At 66.3% G+C, this 24620-nt stretch overlaps 22 pseudogenes; all 22 read left to right on the top strand.

Annotated features, from left to right (window-relative positions):
* Positions 1-425: 425 nt before the first annotated feature.
* LOC130705277 (5S ribosomal RNA) lies at positions 426-544 on the top strand (annotated as a pseudogene).
* A 910-nt stretch (positions 545-1454) lies between these two features.
* LOC130705394 (5S ribosomal RNA) lies at positions 1455-1573 on the top strand (annotated as a pseudogene).
* A 910-nt stretch (positions 1574-2483) lies between these two features.
* On the top strand, positions 2484-2602 carry LOC130705127 (5S ribosomal RNA; annotated as a pseudogene).
* A 908-nt stretch (positions 2603-3510) lies between these two features.
* On the top strand, positions 3511-3629 carry LOC130705209 (5S ribosomal RNA; annotated as a pseudogene).
* A 910-nt stretch (positions 3630-4539) lies between these two features.
* LOC130705393 (5S ribosomal RNA) lies at positions 4540-4658 on the top strand (annotated as a pseudogene).
* A 910-nt stretch (positions 4659-5568) lies between these two features.
* LOC130705126 (5S ribosomal RNA) lies at positions 5569-5687 on the top strand (annotated as a pseudogene).
* Positions 5688-6595: 908 nt separating this feature from the next.
* Positions 6596-6714, top strand: LOC130705208 (5S ribosomal RNA; annotated as a pseudogene).
* A 910-nt stretch (positions 6715-7624) lies between these two features.
* LOC130705392 (5S ribosomal RNA) lies at positions 7625-7743 on the top strand (annotated as a pseudogene).
* Positions 7744-8653: 910 nt separating this feature from the next.
* Positions 8654-8772, top strand: LOC130705125 (5S ribosomal RNA; annotated as a pseudogene).
* Positions 8773-9680: 908 nt separating this feature from the next.
* LOC130705207 (5S ribosomal RNA) lies at positions 9681-9799 on the top strand (annotated as a pseudogene).
* Positions 9800-11738: 1939 nt separating this feature from the next.
* Positions 11739-11857, top strand: LOC130705124 (5S ribosomal RNA; annotated as a pseudogene).
* A 908-nt stretch (positions 11858-12765) lies between these two features.
* On the top strand, positions 12766-12884 carry LOC130705206 (5S ribosomal RNA; annotated as a pseudogene).
* A 1939-nt stretch (positions 12885-14823) lies between these two features.
* LOC130705123 (5S ribosomal RNA) lies at positions 14824-14942 on the top strand (annotated as a pseudogene).
* A 908-nt stretch (positions 14943-15850) lies between these two features.
* Positions 15851-15969, top strand: LOC130705205 (5S ribosomal RNA; annotated as a pseudogene).
* A 910-nt stretch (positions 15970-16879) lies between these two features.
* LOC130705391 (5S ribosomal RNA) lies at positions 16880-16998 on the top strand (annotated as a pseudogene).
* A 910-nt stretch (positions 16999-17908) lies between these two features.
* Positions 17909-18027, top strand: LOC130705122 (5S ribosomal RNA; annotated as a pseudogene).
* A 908-nt stretch (positions 18028-18935) lies between these two features.
* LOC130705204 (5S ribosomal RNA) lies at positions 18936-19054 on the top strand (annotated as a pseudogene).
* Positions 19055-19964: 910 nt separating this feature from the next.
* Positions 19965-20083, top strand: LOC130705390 (5S ribosomal RNA; annotated as a pseudogene).
* Positions 20084-20993: 910 nt separating this feature from the next.
* LOC130705120 (5S ribosomal RNA) lies at positions 20994-21112 on the top strand (annotated as a pseudogene).
* A 908-nt stretch (positions 21113-22020) lies between these two features.
* LOC130705203 (5S ribosomal RNA) lies at positions 22021-22139 on the top strand (annotated as a pseudogene).
* A 910-nt stretch (positions 22140-23049) lies between these two features.
* Positions 23050-23168, top strand: LOC130705389 (5S ribosomal RNA; annotated as a pseudogene).
* A 910-nt stretch (positions 23169-24078) lies between these two features.
* LOC130705119 (5S ribosomal RNA) lies at positions 24079-24197 on the top strand (annotated as a pseudogene).
* Positions 24198-24620: the final 423 nt, after the last annotated feature.

The following is a 24620-nucleotide window of genomic DNA, read 5'->3' as shown; positions in this document are numbered from 1 at the left end:
GCCTTGTTGGGTCTAAGGGGTCGTGCCGACTCAAGGGTGGCTCCCAGTGGCTTCAGACCAACTGCCGTCGGGCAGGAGGGCCGGCCCGGCCACGGCCGTGCTTCGCCTAGAACTGTGTGGGCAGACAGGGTGGCCAATGCCCAAGGGACCGCGGGCCACGGGCCCTTAAGACCCCGGGGCCACGTCGTTGTGAGCGTCAAGCGGGATCTGGGGCGGAGGGCCAAGCGCCTATGGGCCTGGAGGGTCCCGCCTGACCTGAGCTGCGAGGTCACCCACGAGTCTGCCAACCCCGGGTCCCCGAGGACTCCTGTCACCTGCCTTGGCGGCGGCTGTGCCGTGCTGGAGAGGGTTGGCTACCGGGCTGTCGGCAAGCCCCAGCACCAGCGAAGCTGAGCCTCAAGAGGCACCCCGTGGCCCCTGCTGCCTTCTACGGCCTTACCACCCTAAACGCAACTCATCTCGTCTGGTCTTGGAAGCTAAGCAGGGTCGGCTCTGTTTACTACCTGGATGGGAGACCACCTGGGAATACTAGATGCTGTAGTATTTTTTGCCTCCCGATCTGCCTTTTCTTGTAGTCGCTGGTGCTCGAGGCTTCCTCTGCTCCTGCCGGGCACAACTTCAGGCCTCATCTACTCAAGCCTCTCCCAACACATCGTGCGCTGGAGGGGGCCCCGCCCGCCCGTCTGGCTGGACATGCCGCCAGAAGGAGGCCCTGGAAGGCAGCCACACCCCACCCTCTCCCGGGGTGGCCGGCCCAGACCCAGAGTCCGCTGTAGGCCCGGGTGAAGATCGTGAGGACCGCGAGGCCCTGGTCCTGCCCCTGGCCGACCCCAGCAGCGCCCATCCGCGCCGCAGCCACCTGTCTGCCCGTGTGTCTCTCCAAAGCTCCCTCCAGAAAAAGCCCAGCCTCCACCGTATCACCATGGCAGGGGGCGGGAGTGGGGTCGTGGGCCGTGACCAGTTCTCCAGGTCAGCTGACCTCCAGTACCCGGAATGGTGCGTGGATTTTGGCGTGGGTGCAAGGGTGGCTTTGCTGGGGCTAAGGGGCCGTGGCGGCCCAATGGTGGCTCCCACTGGCTTTGGGCCCACTGCCGTCAGGCAGGAGGGCCGGCCCGGCCTTGGCCGGGCTGTGCCTAGCACTGCGTGGGTGGACACAGTGGGGAATGCCAAAAGGACAGCAGGCCACTGGCCCTCCAGCCTCAGAGGCCACGTCCTTGTGAGCATCGAGTGGGATCTGGGGCGGAGCCTCAAGCGCCTACGGGTCTGGAGGTTCCCGCAAGAACTGGGCTGCAAGGTCGCCCAAGACTCTGCCACCTCCGTGTCCCCGAGGCCTCCTGTCGCCTGCCTGGGCAGGCAGCAGGGCCGTGCAGGAGAGGGCTGGCCACCGGCCTGGCGATAAGTCACCAGCACCAACGAAGCTGAGCCTCATGAGGCACCACGTGGCCCCCGCTGCCTTCTATGGCCATACAACCCTGAGCGCATCCCATCTCATCTGATCTCACAAGCTAAGCAGGATCAGGCCTGGTTAATACTTGGATGGGAGACTACATGGGAATACCGGGTGCTGTAGGCTTTTTTCCCTCCCACACCACCTTCTCCTTTAGTCGCCCGTGGCCGAGGCCGGCTCCTCCCCTGCCGGGCACCGCCGCAGGCCTCACCTCCTCAGGCCCCTCCCAACACAGCGTGCGCCGGAATGGGCGCCCCCAGCCGCACTGGCTGGACATGCGGCCAGAAGTCGGCCCTGTTAGGCAGCCACACCCCAGCCGCTCTCGGGGTGGCTGGCCCAGACCCAGACTCCACCGCAGGCCCGGGTGACAGCCGTGAGGCACGCGAAGCCCTCGTCCTGCACCTGACCACCTCCGCCAGCGCCCATCCGCGCCGCAGCCACCTGTCTGCCTGTGTGTCTCTCCACAGCTCCCTCCGGAAAAAGCCCACCCTCCGCTGTTTCGCCATGGCTGGGTGCGGGAGCGAGGTCGTGGGCCGGGTCCGGTTTTCCGAGCCGGCCGGCCACCATGCGCTGGGAACAGTGCTCAGTGGTTGGCGTGGGGGCAAGGGTGGCCTTGCTGGGTCCAATGGGCCGTGCCGCATCAATGGTGGCTCCCAGTGGCTTTGGGCTACCTGCCCTCAGGCAGGAGGGCCGGCCCAGCCGCGGCTGGACTGCACCTACTACTGCGTGGGTGGACAGGGTTGGGAATGCCCAAGGGACCGTGGACCACGGGCCCTTAAGCCTTCGGAGCCACGTCTTTGTGAGCGTCGAGCGGGATCTGGGGCGGTTCGTCAAGCGCCTATGTGCCTGGATGTTCCCGCCAGAACTGAGCTGCGAGGTCGTCCAAGACTCCACCAACCCCGGTCCCCGAGGCCTGCTGTCACCTACCTGGGTCGGCCGCAGGGCCGTGCTGCAGAGGGCTGGTTGCCGGACTGGCGGTAATTCGACAGCACCAGCTAAGCTGAGCCTCAAGAGGCACCCCGTGGCCCCCGCTGCCTTCTACGGCCATACCACCCTAAACGCACCTCATCTCGTCTGATCTCGGAAGCTAAGCAGGGTCGGCTCTGTTTACTACCTGGATGGGAGACCACCAGGGAATACTAGAGGCTGGAGTATTTTTTGCCTCCCGATCTGCCTTTTCTTGTAGTCGCCGGTGCTCGAGGCTTCCTCTGCTCCCACCGGGCATGCCTGCAGGCCTCATCTACTCAAGCCTATCCCAACACAGCGTGCGCTGGAGGGGGCCCAGCCTGCCCGTCTGGCTGGACATGCCGCCAGAAGGAGGCGCTGGAAGGCAGCCACACCCCACCCTCTCCCGGGGTGGCCGGCCCGCACCCAGACTCCGCCGCAGGCCCGGGTGTAGATTGTGAGGCCCGCGAGCCCCTCGACCTGCCCCTGGCCGACCCGACCAGCGCCCATGCGCGCCGCAGCCACCTGTCTGCCCGTGTGTCTCTCCACAGCTCCCTCCAGAAAAAGCCCAGCCTCCACCGTTTCACCATGGCAGGGGGCGGGAGTGGGGTCGTGGGCCAGACTGGTTCTCTGGGCCGGCCGGTCACCAGGCGCAGGGAACTTTGCTCGGCAGTTGTCGTGGGGGAAAGGGTGGCCTTGTTGGGTCTAAGGGGTCGTGCCGACTCAAGGGTGGCTCCCAGTGGCTTCAGACCAACTGCCGTCGGGCAGGAGGGCCGGCCCGGCCACGGCCGTGCTTCGCCTAGAACTGTGTGGGCAGACAGGGTGGCCAATGCCCAAGGGACCGCGGGCCACGGGCCCTTAAGACCCCGGGGCCACGTCGTTGTGAGCGTCAAGCGGGATCTGGGGCGGAGGGCCAAGCGCCTATGGGCCTGGAGGGTCCCGCCTGACCTGAGCTGCGAGGTCACCCACGAGTCTGCCAACTCCGGGTCCCCGAGGACTCCTGTCACCTGCCTTGGCGGCGGCTGTGCCATGCTGGAGAGGGTTGGCTACCGGGCTGTCGGCAAGCCCCAGCACCAGCGAAGCTGAGCCTCAAGAGGCACCCCGTGGCCCCTGCTGCCTTCTACGGCCTTACCACCCTAAACGCACCTCATCTCGTCTGGTCTTGGAAGCTAAGCAGGGTCGGCTCTGTTTACTACCTGGATGGGAGACCACCTGGGAATACTAGATGCTGTAGTATTTTTTGCCTCCCGATCTGCCTTTTCTTGTAGTCGCCGGTGCTCGAGGCTTCCTCTGCTCCTGCCGGGCACAACTTCAGGCCTCATCTACTCAAGCCTATCCCAACACATCGTGCGCTGGAGGGGGCCCAGCCCGCCCGTCTGGCTGGACATGCCGCCAGAAGGAGGCCCTGGAAGGCAGCCACACCCCACCCTCTCCCGGGGTGGCCGGCCCAGACCCAGAGTCCGCTGTAGGCCCGGGTGAAGATCGTGAGGCCCGCGAGGCCCTGGTCCTGCCCCTGGCCGACCCCAGCAGCGCCCATCCGCGCCGCAGCCACCTGTCTGCCCGTGTGTCTCTCCAAAGCTCCCTCCAGAAAAAGCCCAGCCTCCACCGTATCACCATGGCAGGGGGCGGGAGTGGGGTCGTGGGCCGTGACCAGTTCTCCAGGTCAGCTGACCTCCAGTACCCGGAATGGTGCGTGGATTTTGGCGTGGGTGCAAGGGTGGCTTTGCTGGGGCTAAGGGGCCGTGGCGGCCCAATAGTGGCTCCCACTGGCTTTGGGCCCACTGCCGTCAGGCAGGAGGGCCGGCCCGGCCTTGGCCGGGCTGCGCCTAGCACTGCGTGGGTGGACACAGTGGGGAATGCCAAAAGGACAGCAGGCCACTGGCCCTCCAGCCTCAGAGGCCACGTCCTTGTGAGCATCGAGTGGGATCTGGGGCGGAGCCTCAAGCGCCTACGGGTCTGGAGGTTCCCGCAAGAACTGGGCTGCAAGGTCGCCCAAGACTCTGCCACCTCCGTGTCCCCGAGGCCTCCTGTCGCCTGCCTGGGCAGGCAGCAGGGCCGTGCAGGAGAGGGCTGGCCACCGGCCTGGCGATAAGACACCAGCACCAACGAAGCTGAGCCTCATGAGGCACCCCGTGGCCCCCACTGCCTTCTATGGCCATACAACCCTGAGCGCATCCCATCTCATCTGATCTCACAAGCTAAGCAGGATCAGGCCTGGTTAATACTTGGATGGGAGACTACATGGGAATACCGGGTGCTGTAGGCTTTTTTCCCTCCCACACCACCTTCTCCTGTATTCGCCCGTGGCCGAGGCCGGCTCCTCCCCTGCCGGGCACCGCCGCAGGCCTCACCTCCTCAGGCCCCTCCCAACACAGCGTGCGCCGGAATGGGCGCCCCCAGCCGCACTGGCTGGACATGCGGCCAGAAGTCGGCCCTGTTAGGCAGCCACATGCCAGCCGCTCTCGGGGTGGCTGGCCCAGACCCAGACTCCACCGCAGGCCCGGGTGACAGCCGTGAGGCACGCGAAGCCCTCGTCCTGCACCTGACCACCTCCGCCAGCGCCCATCCGCGCCGCAGCCACCTGTCTGCCTGTGTGTCTCTCCACAGCTCCCTCCGGAAAAAGCCCACCCTCCGCTGTTTCGCCATGGCTGGGTGCGGGAGCGAGGTCGTGGGCCGGGGCCGGTTTTCCGGGCCGGCCGGCCACCATGCGCTGGGAACAGTGCTCAGTGGGTGGCGTGGGGGCAAGGGTGGCCTTGCTGGGTCCAATGGGCCGTGCCGCATCAATGGTGGCTCCCAGTGGCTTTGGGCTACCTGCCCTCAGGCAGGAGGGCCGGCCCAGCCGCGGCTGGACTGCACCTACTACTGCGTGGGTGGACAGGGTTGGGAATGCCCAAGGGACCGTGGACCACGGGCCCTTAAGCCTTCGGAGCCACGTCTTTGTGAGCGTCGAGCGGGATCTGGGGCGGTTCGTCAAGCGCCTATGTGCCTGGATGTTCCCGCCAGAACTGAGCTGCGAGGTCGTCCAAGACTCCACCAACCCCGGTCCCCGAGGCCTGCTGTCACCTACCTGGGTCGGCCGCAGGGCCGTGCTGCAGAGGGCTGGTTGCCGGACTGGCGGTAATTCGACAGCACCAGCTAAGCTGAGCCTCAAGAGGCACCCCGTGGCCCCCGCTGCCTTCTACGGCCATACCACCCTAAACGCACCTCATCTCGTCTGATCTCGGAAGCTAAGCAGGGTCGGCTCTGTTTACTACCTGGATGGGAGACCACCAGGGAATACTAGAGGCTGGAGTATTTTTTGCCTCCCGATCTGCCTTTTCTTGTAGTCGCCGGTGCTCGAGGCTTCCTCTGCTCCCACCGGGCATGCCTGCAGGCCTCATCTACTCAAGCCTATCCCAACACAGCGTGCGCTGGAGGGGGCCCAGCCTGCCCGTCTGGCTGGACATGCCGCCAGAAGGAGGCGCTGGAAGGCAGCCACACCCCACCCTCTCCCGGGGTGGCCGGCCCGCACCCAGACTCCGCCGCAGGCCCGGGTGTAGATTGTGAGGCCCGCGAGCCCCTCGACCTGCCCCTGGCCGACCCGACCAGCGCCCATGCGCGCCGCAGCCACCTGTCTGCCCGTGTGTCTCTCCACAGCTCCCTCCAGAAAAAGCCCAGCCTCCACCGTTTCACCATGGCAGGGGGCGGGAGTGGGGTCGTGGGCCAGACTGGTTCTCTGGGCCGGCCGGTCACCAGGCGCAGGGAACTTTGCTCGGCAGTTGTCGTGGGGGAAAGGGTGGCCTTGTTGGGTCTAAGGGGTCGTGCCGACTCAAGGGTGGCTCCCAGTGGCTTCAGACCAACTGCCGTCGGGCAGGAGGGCCGGCCCGGCCACGGCCGTGCTTCGCCTAGAACTGTGTGGGCAGACAGGGTGGCCAATGCCCAAGGGACCGCGGGCCACGGGCCCTTAAGACCCCGGGGCCACGTCGTTGTGAGCGTCAAGCGGGATCTGGGGCGGAGGGCCAAGCGCCTATGGGCCTGGAGGGTCCCGCCTGACCTGAGCTGCGAGGTCACCCACGAGTCTGCCAACCCCGGGTCCCCGAGGACTCCTGTCACCTGCCTTGGCGGCGGCTGTGCCATGCTGGAGAGGGTTGGCTACCGGGCTGTCGGCAAGCCCCAGCACCAGCGAAGCTGAGCCTCAAGAGGCACCCCGTGGCCCCTGCTGCCTTCTACGGCCTTACCACCCTAAACGCACCTCATCTCGTCTGGTCTTGGAAGCTAAGCAGGGTCGGCTCTGTTTACTACCTGGATGGGAGACCACCTGGGAATACTAGATGCTGTAGTATTTTTTGCCTCCCGATCTGCCTTTTCTTGTAGTCGCCGGTGCTCGAGGCTTCCTCTGCTCCTGCCGGGCACAACTTCAGGCCTCATCTACTCAAGCCTATCCCAACACATCGTGCGCTGGAGGGGGCCCAGCCCGCCCGTCTGGCTGGACATGCCGCCAGAAGGAGGCCCTGGAAGGCAGCCACACCCCACCCTCTCCCGGGGTGGCCGGCCCAGACCCAGAGTCCGCTGTAGGCCCGGGTGAAGATCGTGAGGCCCCCGAGGCCCTGGTCCTGCCCCTGGCCGACCCCAGCAGCGCCCATCCGCGCCGCAGCCACCTGTCTGCCCGTGTGTCTCTCCAAAGCTCCCTCCAGAAAAAGCCCAGCCTCCACCGTATCACCATGGCAGGGGGCGGGAGTGGGGTCGTGGGCCGTGACCAGTTCTCCAGGTCAGCTGACCTCCAGTACCCGGAATGGTGCGTGGATTTTGGCGTGGGTGCAAGGGTGGCTTTGCTGGGGCTAAGGGGCCGTGGCGGCCCAATGGTGGCTCCCACTGGCTTTGGGCCCACTGCCGTCAGGCAGGAGGGCCGGCCCGGCCTTGGCCGGGCTGCGCCTAGCACTGCGTGGGCGGACACAGTGGGGAATGCCAAAAGGACAGCAGGCCACTGGCCCTCCAGCCTCAGAGGCCACGTCCTTGTGAGCATCGAGTGGGATCTGGGGCGGAGCCTCAAGCGCCTACGGGTCTGGAGGTTCCCGCAAGAACTGGGCTGCAAGGTCGCCCAAGACTCTGCCACCTCCGTGTCCCCGAGGCCTCCTGTCGCCTGCCTGGGCAGGCAGCAGGGCCGTGCAGGAGAGGGCTGGCCACCGGCCTGGCGATAAGACACCAGCACCAACGAAGCTGAGCCTCATGAGGCACCCCGTGGCCCCCGCTGCCTTCTATGGCCATACAACCCTGAGCGCATCCCATCTCATCTGATCTCACAAGCTAAGCAGGATCAGGCCTGGTTAATACTTGGATGGGAGACTACATGGGAATACCGGGTGCTGTAGGCTTTTTTCCCTCCCACACCACCTTCTCCTTTAGTCGCCCGTGGCCGAGGCCGGCTCCTCCCCTGCCGGGCACCGCCGCAGGCCTCACCTCCTCAGGCCCCTCCCAACACAGCGTGCGCCGGAATGGGCGCCCCCAGCCGCACTGGCTGGACATGCGGCCAGAAGTCGGCCCTGTTAGGCAGCCACACGCCAGCCGCTCTCGGGGTGGCTGGCCCAGACCCAGACTCCACCGCAGGCCCGGGTGACAGCCGTGAGGCACGCGAAGCCCTCGTCCTGCACCTGACCACCTCCGCCAGCGCCCATCCGCGCCGCAGCCACCTGTCTGCCTGTGTGTCTCTCCACAGCTCCCTCCGGAAAAAGCCCACCCTCCGCTGTTTCGCCATGGCTGGGTGCGGGAGCGAGGTCGTGGGCCGGGTCCGGTTTTCCGGGCCGGCCGGCCACCATGCGCTGGGAACAGTGCTCAGTGGGTGGCGTGGGGGCAAGGGTGGCCTTGCTGGGTCCAATGGGCCGTGCCGCATCAATGGTGGCTCCCAGTGGCTTTGGGCTACCTGCCCTCAGGCAGGAGGGCCGGCCCAGCCGCGGCTGGACTGCACCTACTACTGCGTGGGTGGACAGGGTTGGGAATGCCCAAGGGACCGTGGACCACGGGCCCTTAAGCCTTCGGAGCCACGTCTTTGTGAGCGTCGAGCGGGATCTGGGGCGGTTCGTCAAGCGCCTATGTGCCTGGATGTTCCCGCCAGAACTGAGCTGCGAGGTCGTCCAAGACTCCACCAACCCCGGTCCCCGAGGCCTGCTGTCACCTACCTGGGTCGGCCGCAGGGCCGTGCTGCAGAGGGCTGGTTGCCGGACTGGCGGTAATTCGACAGCACCAGCTAAGCTGAGCCTCAAGAGGCACCCCGTGGCCCCCGCTGCCTTCTACGGCCATACCACCCTAAACGCACCTCATCTCGTCTGATCTCGGAAGCTAAGCAGGGTCGGCTCTGTTTACTACCTGGATGGGAGACCACCAGGGAATACTAGAGGCTGGAGTATTTTTTGCCTCCCGATCTGCCTTTTCTTGTAGTCGCCGGTGCTCGAGGCTTCCTCTGCTCCCACCGGGCATGCCTGCAGGCCTCATCTACTCAAGCCTATCCCAACACAGCGTGCGCTGGAGGGGGCCCAGCCTGCCCGTCTGGCTGGACATGCCGCCAGAAGGAGGCGCTGGAAGGCAGCCACACCCCACCCTCTCCCGGGGTGGCCGGCCCGCACCCAGACTCCGCCGCAGGCCCGGGTGTAGATTGTGAGGCCCGCGAGCCCCTCGACCTGCCCCTGGCCGACCCGACCAGCGCCCATGCGCGCCGCAGCCACCTGTCTGCCCGTGTGTCTCTCCACAGCTCCCTCCAGAAAAAGCCCAGCCTCCACCGTTTCACCATGGCAGGGGGCGGGAGTGGGGTCGTGGGCCAGACTGGTTCTCTGGGCCGGCCGGTCACCAGGCGCAGGGAACTTTGCTCGGCAGTTGTCGTGGGGGAAAGGGTGGCCTTGTTGGGTCTAAGGGGTCGTGCCGACTCAAGGGTGGCTCCCAGTGGCTTCAGACCAACTGCCGTCGGGCAGGAGGGCCGGCCCGGCCACGGCCGTGCTTCGCCTAGAACTGTGTGGGCAGACAGGGTGGCCAATGCCCAAGGGACCGCGGGCCACGGGCCCTTAAGACCCCGGGGCCACGTCGTTGTGAGCGTCAAGCGGGATCTGGGGCGGAGGGCCAAGCGCCTATGGGCCTGGAGGGTCCCGCCTGACCTGAGCTGCGAGGTCACCCACGAGTCTGCCAACCCCGGGTCCCCGAGGACTCCTGTCACCTGCCTTGGCGGCGGCTGTGCCGTGCTGGAGAGGGTTGGCTACCGGGCTGTCGGCAAGCCCCAGCACCAGCGAAGCTGAGACTCAAGAGGCACCCCGTGGCCCCTGCTGCCTTCTACGGCCTTACCACCCTAAACGCACCTCATCTCGTCTGGTCTTGGAAGCTAAGCAGGGTCGGCTCTGTTTACTACCTGGATGGGAGACCACCTGGGAATACTAGATGCTGTAGTATTTTTTGCCTCCCGATCTGTCTTTTCTTGTAGTCGCCGGTGCTCGAGGCTTCCTCTGCTCCTGCCGGGCACAACTTCAGGCCTCATCTACTCAAGCCTCTCCCAACACATCGTGCGCTGGAGGGGGCCCAGCCCGCCTGTCTGGCTGGACATGCCGCCAGAAGGAGGCCCTGGAAGGCAGCCACACCCCACCCTCTCCCGGGGTGGCCGGCCCAGACCCAGAGTCCGCTGTAGGCCCGGGTGAAGATCGTGAGGCCCGCGAGGCCCTGGTCCTGCCCCTGGCCGACCCCAGCAGCGCCCATCCGCGCCGCAGCCACCTGTCTGCCCGTGTGTCTCTCCAAAGCTCCCTCCAGAAAAAGCCCAGCCTCCACCGTATCACCATGGCAGGGGGCGGGAGTGGGGTCGTGGGCCGTGACCAGTTCTCCAGGTCAGCTGACCTCCAGTACCCAGAATGGTGCGTGGATTTTGGCGTGGGTGCAAGGGTGGCTTTGCTGGGGCTAAGGGGCCGTGGCGGCCCAATGGTGGCTCCCACTGGCTTTGGGCCCACTGCCGTCAGGCAGGAGGGCCGGCCCGGCCTTGGCCGGGCTGCGCCTAGCACTGCGTGGGTGGACACAGTGGGGAATGCCAAAAGGACAGCAGGCCACTGGCCCTCCAGCCTCAGAGGCCACGTCCTTGTGAGCATCGAGTGGGATCTGGGGCGGAGCCTCAAGCGCCTACGGGTCTGGAGGTTCCCGCAAGAACTGGGCTGCAAGGTCGCCCAAGACTCTGCCACCTCCGTGTCCCCGAGGCCTCCTGTCGCCTGCCTGGGCAGGCAGCAGGGCCGTGCAGGAGAGGGCTGGCCACCGGCCTGGCGATAAGACACCAGCACCAACGAAGCTGAGCCTCATGAGGCACCCCGTGGCCCCCGCTGCCTTCTATGGCCATACAACCCTGAGCGCATCCCATCTCATCTGATCTCACAAGCTAAGCAGGATCAGGCCTGGTTAATACGTGGATGGGAGACTACATGGGAATACCGGGTGCTGTAGGCTTTTTTCCCTCCCACACCACCTTCTCCTGTAGTCGCCCGTGGCCGAGGCCGGCTCCTCCCCTGCCGGGCACCGCCGCAGGCCTCACCTCCTCAGGCCCCTCCCAACACAGCGTGCGCCGGAATGGGCGCCCCCAGCCGCACTGGCTGGACATGCGGCCAGAAGTCGGCCCTGTTAGGCAGCCACACGCCAGCCGCTCTCGGGGTGGCTGGCCCAGACCCAGACTCCACCGCAGGCCCGGGTGACAGCCGTGAGGCACGCGAAGCCCTCGTCCTGCACCTGACCACCTCCGCCAGCGCCCATCCGCGCCGCAGCCACCTGTCTGCCTGTGTGTCTCTCCACAGCTCCCTCCGGAAAAAGCCCACCCTCCGCTGTTTCGCCATGGCTGGGTGCGGGAGCGAGGTCGTGGGCCGGGTCCGGTTTTCCGGGCCGGCCGGCCACCATGCGCTGGGAACAGTGCTCAGTGGGTGGCGTGGGGGCAAGGGTGGCCTTGCTGGGTCCAATGGGCCGTGCCGCATCAATGGTGGCTCCCAGTGGCTTTGGGCTACCTTCCCTCAGGCAGGAGTTCCGGCCCAGCCGCGGCTGGACTGCACCTACTACTGTGTGGGTGGACAGGGTTGGGAATGCCCAAGGGACCGTGGACCACGGGCCCTTAAGCCTTCGGAGCCACGTCTTTGTGAGCGTCGAGCGGGATCTGGGGCGGTTCGCCAAGCGTCTATGTGCCTGGATGTTCCCGACAGAACTGAGCTGCGAGGTCGTCCAAGACTCCACCAACCCCGGTTCCCGAAGCGTGCTGTCGCCAGCCTGGGTGGGCCACAGGGCCTTGCTGCAGAGGGCTGGTCGCCGGACTGGCGGTAATTCGCCAGCACCAGCTAAGCTGGGCCTCAAGAGGCACCCCGTGGCCCGCGCTGCCTTCTACGGCCATACCACCCTAAACGCACCTCATCTCGTCTGATCTCGGAAGCTAAGCAGGGTCGGCTCTGTTTACTACCTGGATGGGAGACCACCAGGGAATACTAGAGGCTGGAGTATTTTTTGCCTCCCGATCTGCCTTTCCTTGTAGTCGCCGGTGCTCGAGGCTTCCTCTGCTCCCACCGGGCACGGCTGCAGGCCTCATCTTCTCAAGCCTATCCCAACACAGCGTGCGCTGGAGGGGGCCCAGCCCGCCCGTCTGGCTGGACATGCCGCCAGAAGGAGGCGCTGGAAGGCAGCCACACCCCACCCTCTCCCGGGGTGGCCGGCCCGCACCCAGACTCCGCCGCAGGCCCGGGTGTAGATTGTGAGGCCCGCGAGCCCCTCGACCTGCCCCTGGCCGACCCGACCAGCGCCCATGCGCGCCGCAGCCACCTGTCTGCCCGTGTGTCTCTCCACAGCTCCCTCCAGAAAAAGCCCAGCCTCCACCGTTTCACCATGGCAGGGGGCGGGAGTGGGGTCGTGGGCCAGACTGGTTCTCTGGGCCGGCCGGTCACCAGGCGCAGGGAACTTTGCTCGGCAGTCGTCGTGGGGGAAAGGGTGGCCTTGTTGGGTCTAAGGGGTCGTGCCGACTCAAGGGTGGCTCCCAGTGGCTTCAGACCAACTGCCGTCGGGCAGGAGGGCCGGCCCGGCCACGGCCGTGCTTTGCCTAGAACTGTGTGGGCAGACAGGGTGGCCAATGCCCAAGGGACCGCGGGCCACGGGCCCTTAAGACCCCGGGGCCACGTCATTGTGAGCGTCAAGCGGGATCTGGGGCGGAGGGCCAAGCGCCTATGGGCCTGGAGGGTCCCGCCTGACCTGAGCTGCGAGGTCACCCACGAGTCTGCCAACCCCGGGTCCCCGAGGACTCCTGTCACCTGCCTTGGCGGCGGCTGTGCCGTGCTGGAGAGGGTTGGCTACCGGGCTGTTGGCAAGCCCCAGCACCAGCGAAGCTGAGCCTCAAGAGGCACCCCGTGGCCCCTGCTGCCTTCTACGGCCTTACCACCCTAAACGCACCTCATCTCGTCTGGTCTTGGAAGCTAAGCAGGGTCGGCTCTGTTTACTACCTGGATGGGAGACCACCTGGGAATACTAGATGCTGTAGTATTTTTTGCCTCCCGATCTGCCTTTTCTTGTAGTCGCCGGTGCTCGAGGCTTCCTCTGCTCCTGCCGGGCACAACTTCAGGCCTCATCTACTCAAGCCTCTCCCAACACATCGTGCGCTGGAGGGGGCCCAGCCCGCCCGTCTGGCTGGACATGCCGCCAGAAGGAGGCCCTGGAAGGCAGCCACACCCCACCCTCTCCCGGGGTGGCCGGCCCAGACCCAGAGTCCGCTGTAGGCCCGGGTGAAGATCGTGAGGCCCCCGAGGCCCTGGTCCTGCCCCTGGCCGACACCAGCAGCGCCCATCCGCGCCGCAGCCACCTGTCTGCCCGTGTGTCTCTCCACAGCTCCCTCCAGAAAAAGCCCAGCCTCCACCGTATCACCATGGCAGGGGGCGGGAGTGGGGTCGTGGGCCGTGACCAGTTCTCCAGGTCAGCTGACCTCCAGTACCCGGAATGGTGCGTGGATTTTGGCGTGAGTGCAAGGGTGGCTTTGCTGGGGCTAAGGGGCCGTGGCGGCCCAATGGTGGCTCCCACTGGCTTTGGGCCCACTGCCGTCAGGCAGGAGGGCCGGCCCGGCCTTGGCCGGGCTGCGCCTAGCACTGCGTGGGTGGACACAGTGGGGAATGCCAAAAGGACAGCAGGCCACTGGCCCTCCAGCCTCAGAGGCCACGTCCTTGTGAGCATCGAGTGGGATCTGGGGCGGAGCCTCAAGCGCCTACGGGTCTGGAGGTTCCCGCAAGAACTGGGCTGCAAGGTCGCCCAAGACTCTGCCACCTCCGTGTCCCCGAGGCCTCCTGTCGCCTGCCTGGGCAGGCAGCAGGGCCGTGCAGGAGAGGGCTGGCCACCGGCCTGGCGATAAGACACCAGCACCAACGAAGCTGAGCCTCATGAGGCACCCCGTGGCCCCCGATGCCTTCTATGGCCATTCAACCCTGAGCGCATCCCATCTCATCTGATCTCACAAGCTAAGCAGGATCAGGCCTGGTTAATACTTGGATGGGAGACTACATGGGAATACCGGGTGCTGTAGGCTTTTTTCCCTCCCACACCACCTTCTCCTTTAGTCGCCCGTGGCCGAGGCCGGCTCCTCCCCTGCCGGGCACCGCCGCAGGCCTCACCTCCTCAGGCCCCTCCCAACACAGCGTGTGCCGGAATGGGCGCCCCCAGCCGCACTGGCTGGACATGCGGCCAGAAGTCGGCCCTGTTAGGCAGCCACACCCCAGCCGCTCTCGGGGTGGCTGGCCCAGACCCAGACTCCACCGCAGGCCCGGGTGACAGCCGTGAGGCACGCGAAGCCCTCGTCCTGCACCTGACCACCTCTGCCAGCGCCCATCCGCGCCGCAGCCACCTGTCTGCCTGTGTGTCTCTCCACAGCTCCCTCCGGAAAAAGCCCACCCTCCGCTGTTTCGCCATGGCTGGGTGCGGGAGCGAGGTCGTGGGCCGGGGCCGGTTTTCCGGGCCGGCCGGCCACCATGCGCTGGGAACAGTGCTCAGTGGGTGGCGTGGGGGCAAGGGTGGCCTTGCTGGGTCCAATGGGCCGTGCCGCATCAATGGTGGCTCCCAGTGGCTTTGGGCTACCTTCCCTCAGGCAGGAGTTCCGGCCCAGCCGCGGCTGGACTGCACCTACTACTGTGTGGGTGGACAGGGTTGGGAATGCCCAAGGGACCGTGGACCATGGGCCCTTAAGCCTTCGGAGCCACGTCTTTGTGAGCGTCGAGCGGGATCTGGGGCGGTTCGCCAAGCGCCTATGTGCCTGGATGTTCCCGCCAGAACTGAGCTGCGAGGTCGTCCAAGACTCCACCAACCCCGGACCCCGAGGCGTGCTGTCGCCTGCCTGGGTGGGCCACAGGGCCTTGCTGCAGAGGGCTGGTCGCCGGACTGGCGGTAATTCGCCAGCACCAGCTAAGCTGAGCCTCAAGAGGCACCCCGTGGCCCCCGCTGGCTTCTACGGCCATACCACCCTAAACGCACCTCATCTCGTCTGATCTCGGAAGCTAAGCAGGGTCGGCTCTGTTTACTACCTGGATGGGAGACCACCAGGGAATACTAGAGGCTGGAGTATTTTTTGCCTCCCGATCTGCCTTTTCTTGTAGTCGCCGGTGCTCGAGGCTTCCTCTGCTCCCACCGGGCATGCCTGCAGGCCTCATCTACTCAAGCCTATCCCAACACAGCGTGCGCTGGAGGGGGCCCAGCCCGCCCGTCTGGCTGGACATGCCGCCAGAAGGAGGCGCTGGAAGGCAGCCACACCCCACCCTCTCCCGGGGTGGCCGGCCCGCACCCAGACTCCGCCGCAGGCCCGGGTGTAGATTGTGAGGCCCGCGAGCCCCTCGACCTGCCCCTGGCCGACCCGACCAGCGCCCATGCGCGCCGCAGCCACCTGTCTGCCCGTGTGTCTCTCCACAGCTCCCTCCAGAAAAAGCCCAGCCTCCACCGTTTCACCATGGCAGGGGGCGGGAGTGGGGTCGTGGGCCAGACTGGTTCTCTGGGCCGGCCGGTCACCAGGCGCAGGGAACTTTGCTCGGCAGTTGTCGTGGGGGAAAGGGTGGCCTTGTTGGGTCTAAGGGGTCGTGCCGACTCAAGGGTGGCTCCCAGTGGCTTCAGACCAACTGCCGTCGGGCAGGAGGGCCGGCCCGGCCACGGCCGTGCTTCGCCTAGAACTGTGTGGGCAGACAGGGTGGCCAATGCCCAAGGGACCGCGGGCCACGGGCCCTTAAGACCCCGGGGCCACGTCGTTGTGAGCGTCAAGCGGGATCTGGGGCGGAGGGCCAAGCGCCTATGGGCCTGGAGGGTCCCGCCTGACCTGAGCTGCGAGGTCACCCACGAGTCTGCCAACCCCGGGTCGCCGAGGACTCCTGTCACCTGCCTTGGCGGCGGCTGTGCCGTGCTGGAGAGGGTTGGCTACCGGGCTGTCGGCAAGCCCCAGCACCAGCGAAGCTGAGCCTCAAGAGGCACCCCGTGGCCCCTGCTGCCTTCTACGGCCTTACCACCCTAAACGCACCTCATCTCGTCTGGTCTTGGAAGCTAAGCAGGGTCGGCTCTGTTTACTACCTGGATGGGAGACCACCTGGGAATACTAGATGCTGTAGTATTTTTTGCCTCCCGATCTGCCTTTTCTTGTAGTCGCCGGTGCTCGAGGCTTCCTCTGCTCCTGCCGGGCACAACTTCAGGCCTCATCTACTCAAGCCTCTCCCAACACATCGTGCGCTGGAGGGGGCCCAGCCCGCCCGTCTGGCTGGACATGCCGCCAGAAGGAGGCCCTGGAAGGCAGCCACACCCCACCCTCTCCCGGGGTGGCCGGCCCAGACCCAGAGTCCGCTGTAGGCCCGGGTGAAGATCGTGAGGCCCCCGAGGCCCTGGTCCTGCCCCTGGCCGACACCAGCAGCGCCCATCCGCGCCGCAGCCACCTGTCTGCCCGTGTGTCTCTCCACAGCTCCCTCCAGAAAAAGCCCAGCCTCCACCGTATCACCATGGCAGGGGGCGGGAGTGGGGTCGTGGGCCGTGACCAGTTCTCCAGGTCAGCTGACCTCCAGTACCCGGAATGGTGCGTGGATTTTGGCGTGGGTGCAAGGGTGGCTTTGCTGGGGCTAAGGGGCCGTGGCGGCCCAATGGTGGCTCCCACTGGCTTTGGGCCCACTGCCGTCAGGCAGGAGGGCCGGCCCGGCCTTGGCCAGGCTGCGCCTAGCACTGCGTGGGTGGACACAGTGGGGAATGCCAAAAGGACAGCAGGCCACTGGCCCTCCAGCCTCAGAGGCCACGTCCTTGTGAGCATCGAGTGGGATCTGGGGCGGAGCCTCAAGCGCCTACGGGTCTGGAGGTTCCCGCAAGAACTGGGCTGCAAGGTCGCCCAAGACTCTGCCACCTCCGTGTCCCCGAGGCCTCCTGTCGCCTGCCTGGGCAGGCAGCAGGGCCGTGCAGGAGAGGGCTGGCCACCGGCCTGGCGATAAGACACCAGCACCAACGAAGCTGAGCCTCATGAGGCACCCCGTGGCCCCCGCTGCCTTCTATGGCCATACAACCCTGAGCGCATCCCATCTCATCTGATCTCACAAGCTAAGCAGGATCAGGCCTGGTTAATACTTGGATGGGAGACTACATGGGAATACCGGGTGCTGTAGGCTTTTTTCCCTCCCACACCACCTTCTCCTTTAGTCGCCCGTGGCCGAGGCCGGCTCCTCCCCTGCCGGGCACCGCCGCAGGCCTCACCTCCTCAGGCCCCTCCCAACACAGCGTGCGCCGGAATGGGCGCCCCCAGCTGCACTGGCTGGACATGCGGCCAGAAGTCGGCCCTGTTAGGCAGCCACACGCCAGCCGCTCTCGGGGTGGCTGGCCCAGACCCAGACTCCACCGCAGGCCCGGGTGACAGCCGTGAGGCACGCGAAGCCCTCGTCCTGCACCTGACCACCTCCGCCAGCGCCCATCCGCGCCGCAGCCACCTGTCTGCCTGTGTGTCTCTCCACAGCTCCCTCCGGAAAAAGCCCACCCTCCGCTGTTTCGCCATGGCTGGGTGCGGGAGCGAGGTCGTGGGCCGGGGCCGGTTTTCCGGACCGGCCGGCCACCATGCGCTGGGAACAGTGCTCAGTGGGTGGCGTGGGGGCAAGGGTGGCCTTGCTGGGTCCAATGGGCCGTGCCGCATCAATGGTGGCTCCCAGTGGCTTTGGGCTACCTTCCCTCAGGCAGGAGTTCCGGCCCAGCCGCGGCTGGACTGCACCTACTACTGTGTGGGTGGACAGGGTTGGGAATGCCCAAGGGACCGTGGACCACGGGCCCTTAAGCCTTCGGAGCCACGTCTTTGTGAGCGTCGAGCGGGATCTGGGGCGGTTCGCCAAGCGCCTATGTGCCTGGATGTTCCCGCCAGAACTGAGCTGCGAGGTCGTCCAAGACTCCACCAACCCCGGTCCCCGAGGCGTGCTGTCGCCAGCCTGGGTGGGCCACAGGGCCTTGCTGCAGAGGGCTGGTCGCCGGACTGGCGGTAATTCGCCAGCACCAGCTAAGCTGAGCCTCAAGAGGCACCCCGTGGCCCCCGCTGCCTTCTACGGCCATACCACCCTAAACGCACCTCATCTCGTCTGATCTCGGAAGCTAAGCAGGGTCGGCTCTGTTTACTACCTGGATGGGAGACCACCAGGGAATACTAGAGGCTGGAGTATTTTTTGCCTCCCGATCTGCCTTTTCTTGTAGTCGCCGGTGCTCGAGGCTTCCTCTGCTCCCACCGGGCACGGCTGCAGGCCTCATCTTCTCAAGCCTATCCCAACACAGCGTGCGCTGGAGGGGGCCCAGCCCGCCCGTCTGGCTGGACATGCCGCCAGAAGGAGGCGCTGGAAGGCAGCCACACCCCACCCTCTCCCGGGGTGGCCGGCCCGCACCCAGACTCCGCCGCAGGCCCGGGTGTAGATTGTGAGGCCCGCGAGCCCCTCGACCTGCCCCTGGCCGACCCGACCAGCGCCCATGCGCGCCGCAGCCACCTGTCTGCCCGTGTGTCTCTCCACAGCTCCCTCCAGAAAAAGCCCAGCCTCCACCGTTTCACCATGGCAGGGGGCGGGAGTGGGGTCGTGGGCCAGACTGGTTCTCTGGGCCGGCCGGTCACCAGGCGCAGGGAACTTTGCTCGGCAGTTGTCGTGGGGGAAAGGGTGGCCTTGTTGGGTCTAAGGGGTCGTGCCGACTCAAGGGTGGCTCCCAGTGGCTTCAGACCAACTGCCGTCGGGCAGGAGGGCCGGCCCGGCCACGGCCGTGCTTCGCCTAGAACTGTGTGGGCAGACAGGGTGGCCAATGCCCAAGGGACCGCGGGCCACGGGCCCTTAAGACCCCGGGGCCACGTCGTTGTGAGCGTCAAGCGGGATCTGGGGCGGAGGGCCAAGCGCCTATGGGCCTGGAGGGTCCCGCCTGACCTGAGCTGCGAGGTCACCCACGAGTCTGCCAACCCCGGGTCGCCGAGGACTCCTGTCACCTGCCTTGGCGGCGGCTGTGCCGTGCTGGAGAGGGTTGGCTACCGGGCTGTCGGCAAGCCCCAGCACCAGCGAAGCTGAGCCTCAAGAGGCACCCCGTGGCCCCTGCTGCCTTCTACGGCCTTACCACCCTAAACGCACCTCATCTCGTCTGGTCTTGGAAGCTAAGCAGGGTCGGCTCTGTTTACTACCTGGATGGGAGACCACCTGGGAATACTAGATGCTGTAGTATTTTTTGCCTCCCGATCTGCCTTTTTTTGTAGTCACCGGTGCTCGAGGCTTCCTCTGCTCCTGCCGGGCACAACTTCAGGCCTCATCTACTCAAGCCTCTCCCAACACATCGTGCGCTGGAGGGGGCCCAGCCCGCCCGTCTGGCTGGACATGCCGCCAGAAGGAGGCCCTGGAAGGCAGCCACACCCCACCCTCTCCCGGGGTGGCCGGCCCAGACCCAGAGTCCGCTGTAGGCCCGGGTGAAGATCGTGAGGCCCCCGAGGCCCTGGTCCTGCCCCTGGCCGACACCAGCAGCGCCCATCCGCGCCGCAGCCACCTGTCTGCCCGTGTGTCTCTCCACAGCTCCCTCCAGAAAAAGCCCAGCCTCCACCGTATCACCATGGCAGGGGGCGGGAGTGGGGTCGTGGGCCGTGACCAGTTCTCCAGGTCAGCTGACCTCCAGTACCCGGAATGGTGCGTGGATTTTGGCGTGGGTGCAAGGGTGGCTTTGCTGGGGCTAAGGGGCCGTGGCGGCCCAATGGTGGCTCCCACTGGCTTTGGGCCCACTGCCGTCAGGCAGGAGGGCCGGCCCGGCCTTGGCCGGGCTGCGCCTAGCACTGCGTGGGTGGACACAGTGGGGAATGCCAAAAGGACAGCAGGCCACTGGCCCTCCAGCCTCAGAGGCCACGTCCTTGTGAGCATCGAGTGGGATCTGGGGCGGAGCCTCAAGCGCCTACGGGTCTGGAGGTTCCCGCAAGAACTGGGCTGCAAGGTCGCCCAAGACTCTGCCACCTCCGTGTCCCCGAGGCCTCCTGTCGCCTGCCTGGGCAGGCAGCAGGGCCGTGCAGGAGAGGGCTGGCCACCGGCCTGGCGATAAGACACCAGCACCAACGAAGCTGAGCCTCATGAGGCACCCCGTGGCCCCCGCTGCCTTCTATGGCCATACAACCCTGAGCGCATCCCATCTCATCTGATCTCACAAGCTAAGCAGGATCAGGCCTGGTTAATACTTGGATGGGAGACTACATGGGAATACCGGGTGCTGTAGGCTTTTTTCCCTCCCACACCACCTTCTCCTTTAGTCGCCCGTGGCCGAGGCCGGCTCCTCCCCTGCCGGGCACCGCCGCAGGCCTCACCTCCTCAGGCCCCTCCCAACACAGCGTGCGCCGGAATGGGCGCCCCCAGCCGCACTGGCTGGACATGCGGCCAGAAGTCGGCCCTGTTAGGCAGCCACACGCCAGCCGCTCTCGGGGTGGCTGGCCCAGACCCAGACTCCACCGCAGGCCCGGGTGACAGCCGTGAGGCACGCGAAGCCCTCGTCCTGCACCTGACCACCTCCGCCAGCGCCCATCCGCGCCGCAGCCACCTGTCTGCCTGTGTGTCTCTCCACAGCTCCCTCCGGAAAAAGCCCACCCTCCGCTGTTTCGCCATGGCTGGGTGCGGGAGCGAGGTCGTGGGCCGGGTCCGGTTTTCCGGGCCGGCCGGCCACCATGCGCTGGGAACAGTGCTCAGTGGGTGGCGTGGGGGCAAGGGTGGCCTTGCTGGGTCCAATGGGCCGTGCCGCATCAATGGTGGCTCCCAGTGGCTTTGGGCTACCTTCCCTCAGGCAGGAGTTCCGGCTCAGCCGCGGCTGGACTGCACCTACTACTGTGTGGGTGGACAGGGTTGGGAATGCCCAAGGGACCGTGGACCACGGGCCCTTAAGCCTTCGGAGCCACGTCTTTGTGAGCGTCGAGCGGGATCTGGGGCGGTTCGCCAAGCGCCTATGTGCCTGGATGTTCCCGCCAGAACTGAGCTGCGAGGTCGTCCAAGACTCCACCAACCCCGGTCCCCGAGGCGTGCTGTCGCCAGCCTGGGTGGGCCACAGGGCCTTGCTGCAGAGGGCTGGTCGCCGGACTGGCGGTAATTCGCCAGCACCAGCTAAGCTGAGCCTCAAGAGGCACCCCGTGGCCCCCGCTGCCTTCTACGGCCATACCACCCTAAACGCACCTCATCTCGTCTGATCTCGGAAGCTAAGCAGGGTCGGCTCTGTTTACTACCTGGATGGGAGACCACCAGGGAATACTAGAGGCTGGAGTATTTTTTGCCTCCCGATCTGCCTTTTCTTGTAGTCGCCGGTGCTCGAGGCTTCCTCTGCTCCCACCGGGCACGGCTGCAGGCCTCATCTTCTCAAGCCTATCCCAACACAGCGTGCGCTGGAGGGGGCCCAGCCCGCCCGTCTGGCTGGACATGCCGCCAGAAGGAGGCGCTGGAAGGCAGCCACACCCCACCCTCTCCCGGGGTGGCCGGCCCGCACCCAGACTCCGCCGCAGGCCCGGGTGTAGATTGTGAGGCCCGCGAGCCCCTCGACCTGCCCCTGGCCGACCCGACCAGCGCCCATGCGCGCCGCAGCCACCTGTCTGCCCGTGTGTCTCTCCACAGCTCCCTCCAGAAAAAGCCCAGCCTCCACCGTTTCACCATGGCAGGGGGCGGGAGTGGGGTCGTGGGCCAGACTGGTTCTCTGGGCCGGCCGGTCACCAGGCGCAGGGAACTTTGCTCGGCAGTTGTCGTGGGGGAAAGGGTGGCCTTGTTGGGTCTAAGGGGTCGTGCCGACTCAAGGGTGGCTCCCAGTGGCTTCAGACCAACTGCCGTCGGGCAGGAGGGCCGGCCCGGCCACGGCCGTGCTTCGCCTAGAACTGTGTGGGCAGACAGGGTGGCCAATGCCCAAGGGACCGCGGGCCACGGGCCCTTAAGACCCCGGGGCCACGTCGTTGTGAGCGTCAAGCGGGATCTGGGGCGGAGGGCCAAGCGCCTATGGGCCTGGAGGGTCCCGCCTGACCTGAGCTGCGAGGTCACCCACGAGTCTGCCAACCCCGGGTCGCCGAGGACTCCTGTCACCTGCCTTGGCGGCGGCTGTGCCGTGCTGGAGAGGGTTGGCTACCGGGCTGTCGGCAAGCCCCAGCACCAGCGAAGCTGAGCCTCAAGAGGCACCCCGTGGCCCCTGCTGCCTTCTACGGCCTTACCACCCTAAACGCACCTCATCTCGTCTGGTCTTGGAAGCTAAGCAGGGTCGGCTCTGTTTACTACCTGGATGGGAGACCACCTGGGAATACTAGATGCTGTAGTATTTTTTGCCTCCCGATCTGCCTTTTCTTGTAGTCGCCGGTGCTCGAGGCTTCCTCTGCTCCTGCCGGGCACAACTTCAGGCCTCATCTACTCAAGCCTCTCCCAACACATCGTGCGCTGGAGGGGGCCCAGCCCGCCCGTCTGGCTGGACATGCCGCCAGAAGGAGGCCCTGGAAGGCAGCCACACCCCACCCTCTCCCGGGGTGGCCGGCCCAGACCCAGAGGCCGCTGTAGGCCCGGGTGAAGATCGTGAGGCCCGCGAGGCCCTGGTCCTGCCCCTGGCCGACCCCAGCAGCGCCCATCCGCGCCGCAGCCACCTGTCTGCCCGTGTGTCTCTCCAAAGCTCCCTCCAGAAAAAGCCCAGCCTCCACCGTATCACCATGGCAGGGGGCGGGAGTGGGGTCGTGGGCCGTGACCAGTTCTCCAGGTCAGCTGACCTCCAGTACCCGGAATGGTGCGTGGATTTTGGCGTGGGTGCAAGGGTGGCTTTGCTGGGGCTAAGGGGCCGTGGCGGCCCAATGGTGGCTCCCACTGGCTTTGGGCCCACTGCCGTCAGGCAGGAGGGCCGGCCCGGCCTTGGCCGGGCTGCGCCTAGCACTGCGTGGGTGGACACAGTGGGGAATGCCAAAAGGACAGCAGGCCACTGGCCCTCCAGCCTCAGAGGCCACGTCCTTGTGAGCATCGAGTGGGATCTGGGGCGGAGCCTCAAGCGCCTACGGGTCTGGAGGTTCCCGCAAGAACTGGGCTGCAAGGTCGCCCAAGACTCTGCCACCTCCGTGTCCCCGAGGCCTCCTGTCGCCTGCCTGGGCAGGCAGCAGGGCCGTGCAGGAGAGGGCTGGCCACCGGCCTGGCGATAAGACACCAGCACCAACGAAGCTGAGCCTCATGAGGCACCCCGTGGCCCCCGCTGCCTTCTATGGCCATACAACCCTGAGCGCATCCCATCTCATCTGATCTCACAAGCTAAGCAGGATCAGGCCTGGTTAATACTTGGATGGGAGACTACATGGGAATACCGGGTGCTGTAGGCTTTTTTCCCTCCCACACCACCTTCTCCTTTAGTCGCCCGTGGCCGAGGCCGGCTCCTCCCCTGCCGGGCACCGCCGCAGGCCTCACCTCCTCAGGCCCCTCCCAACACAGCGTGCGCCGGAATGGGCGCCCCCAGCCGCACTGGCTGGACATGCGGCCAGAAGTCGGCCCTGTTAGGCAGCCACACGCCAGCCGCTCTCGGGGTGGCTGGCCCAGACCCAGACTCCACCGCAGGCCCGGGTGACAGCCGTGAGGCACGCGAAGCCCTCGTCCTGCACCTGACCACCTCCGCCAGCGCCCATCCGCGCCGCAGCCACCTGTCTGCCTGTGTGTCTCTCCACAGCTCCCTCCGGAAAAAGCCCACCCTCCGCTGTTTCGCCATGGCTGGGTGCGGGAGCGAGGTCGTGGGCCGGGTCCGGTTTTCCGGGCCGGCCGGCCACCATGCGCTGGGAACAGTGCTCAGTGGGTGGCGTGGGGGCAAGGGTGGCCTTGCTGGGTCCAATGGGCCGTGCCGCATCAATGGTGGCTCCCAGTGGCTTTGGGCTACCTTCCCTCAGGCAGGAGTTCCGGCTCAGCCGCGGCTGGACTGCACCTACTACTGTGTGGGTGGACAGGGTTGGGAATGCCCAAGGGACCGTGGACCACGGGCCCTTAAGCCTTCGGAGCCACGTCTTTGTGAGCGTCGAGCGGGATCTGGGGCGGTTCGCCAAGCGCCTATGTGCCTGGATGTTCCCGCCAGAACTGAGCTGCGAGGTCGTCCAAGACTCCACCAACCCCGGTCCCCGAGGCGTGCTGTCGCCTGCCTGGGTGGGCCACAGGGCCTTGCTGCAGAGGGCTGGTTGCCGGACTGGCGGTAATTCGCCAGCACCAGCTAAGCTGAGCCTCAAGAGGCACCCCGTGGCCCCCGCTGCCTTCTACGGCCATACCACCCTAAACGCACCTCATCTCGTCTGATCTCGGAAGCTAAGCAGGGTCGGCTCTGTTTACTACCTGGATGGGAGACCACCAGGGAATACTAGAGGCTGGAGTATTTTTTGCCTCCCGATCTGCCTTTTCTTGTAGTCGCCGGTGCTCGAGGCTTCCTCTGCTCCCACCGGGCATGCCTGCAGGCCTCATCTACTCAAGCCTATCCCAACACAGCGTGCGCTGGAGGGGGCCCAGCCCGCCCGTCTGGCTGGACATGCCGCCAGAAGGAGGCGCTGGAAGGCAGCCACACCCCACCCTCTCCCGGGGTGGCCGGCCCGCACCCAGACTCCGCCGCAGGCCCGGGTGTAGATTGTGAGGCCCGCGAGCCCCTCGACCTGCCCCTGGCCGACCCGACCAGCGCCCATGCGTGCCGCAGCCACCTGTCTGCCCGTGTGTCTCTCCACAGCTCCCTCCAGAAAAAGCCCAGCCTCCACCGTTTCACCATGGCAGGGGGCGGGAGTGGGGTCGTGGGCCAGACTGGTTCTCTG

This window comes from Balaenoptera acutorostrata, chromosome 16 (genome assembly GCF_949987535.1).
Source record: "Balaenoptera acutorostrata chromosome 16, mBalAcu1.1, whole genome shotgun sequence".
Classification (NCBI taxonomy): domain Eukaryota; kingdom Metazoa; phylum Chordata; class Mammalia; order Artiodactyla; family Balaenopteridae; genus Balaenoptera; species Balaenoptera acutorostrata.
The sequence above is the reverse complement of the archived record's forward strand: the minus strand, read 5'-3'. Positions and strand labels throughout refer to the sequence as shown.